The sequence below is a fragment of the Orycteropus afer genome, unplaced genomic scaffold, assembly GCF_000298275.1.
Source record: "Orycteropus afer afer isolate SDZICR_OR568_19922 unplaced genomic scaffold, OryAfe1.0 scaffold00027, whole genome shotgun sequence".
NCBI classification, from domain to species: domain Eukaryota; kingdom Metazoa; phylum Chordata; class Mammalia; order Tubulidentata; family Orycteropodidae; genus Orycteropus; species Orycteropus afer.
Genome location: NW_006921614.1, coordinates 2,568,000 through 2,569,672, shown reverse-complemented (window position 1 = coordinate 2,569,672; position 1,673 = coordinate 2,568,000).

The window sequence follows — 1,673 nt, the reverse complement described above, 5'->3', positions numbered from 1 at the left end:
GACCTCCTACTTTGTTCTTCTTCTTCAATAGTGCTTTACTTATCTGAAATTTTTTTCCTTTCCATATAAAATTAGTGATTGGCTTCCATATCCTTAAAGAATGTTGTTGGAATTTGGATTGGGATTGCACTGAATGTATAGATTGCTTTGGGTAGTATTGACATTTTCACAATGTTCAATCTTCCTATCCATGAGCTCGTATGTTCTTCCATTTATGTAGATCTCTTACAGTTTCTTGAAATAGTGTTTTGTAGTTTTCTTTGTATAGGGCTTTTGTGTCCCTGGTAAGATTTATTTGCAAGTATTTTATCCTTTTGGTAGCTATTGTAAATGGTATCAATTTCCCTATTTCCTTTTCAGTGATCTCTTTGCTGGTGTAGAAGAATCTAACAGATTTTTAGGATTTTGTTGAAGATTTTTGCATCTATATTTATGAGGGATACTGGTCTGTAGTTTTCCTTTTTAGTGATGTCTTTGCCTTCTTAGTGTTTTTAACTTGAAAATCAGTAAGGCTAATTATTTTACAGTGAAGACATAACAGAAAATTTGTCTGCAGTAGTTAAGACTTTGGAACCAGACAGAAATGGGTTCAAATCTTGGTTGTCTCACTTATTCTTTTTCTGTAAAATGGCCATAAAGTACCTATTTTGTGGGATTGTAATGATTAAAGAGGAAAATAGTTTAAGACTCTTAATACAGTCCGTGGCACATAAATGCTCAGTAAAAGTATTATTATAACAACAACCTCCTCTGTGTGTTTTTAAGGCCCTGTATAATCTGCCCATATTCTTCCAATTCACTTTTATCACCCACTAATATAATAATGTCTATTTCTTTAGCACTTTACAAATTCTAGAGTGATATCCATGCACCACGTAACTTATATCTCTAAATCCTTTCTTTAGTTTAGTAGATAGTAAAATCCCATCCATGGTGATTACAGATAATTTTTTTTTCTCTATGCATTTGGAAGGAAGATGGGGTGATCTGCTTCCATAGAGATACCACCTTGGAAACCCAAGGAGCGGTTGCTGTGAGTCAGATCTGACTCAACAGCAGTGAATTTGGTTTTTGAGTGAGTATGTATTTACCTATTCTACATATTTCATAAAAGTAAGATCATACAATATTTGTCCTTTTGTCTCTGACTTATTTTACTCAGCATAATTTTTTAAAGGTTAATCCATTGTCATACCTACCATCTACTAGAATTTTGTTTCTCCTTATGGTTGAATAATATTGTAATATATGGTGGTTCTACTTTTAGTTTATCTATTCATCTGTTGATAAAAGCCAGGAACCTGGACAGAAGAGCAGTCAGCCCCAGAGTTACAGGTGAGGAGAGACAACTCAGGGACACCCAAAGTAGCAAGTGGGAAGAGCAGGAGAAAGGGGATTAAAAGCCAGGAAGACAGAGAAAAGAGCAATCAGCCGAAGGGATTAGGTGAGGAGAGGCAACTCAGGCCCGTCCAGAGTAGCAGGCTGGAAGAACAGGAGAAAGGGGATAAAAGCCAGGAACCCGCACAGAGAGCAGTCAGCCCCAGGGACAACTCAGGGACGCACCAAACAGCAGGCCAGAAGAGCAGGAAAAAGGGGATTAAAAGCCAGGAAGCCAGACAGAGGTACAGTCAGCCACAGGGACCCAGTTGGGGGTGATACGAGAGGTCTCCAAC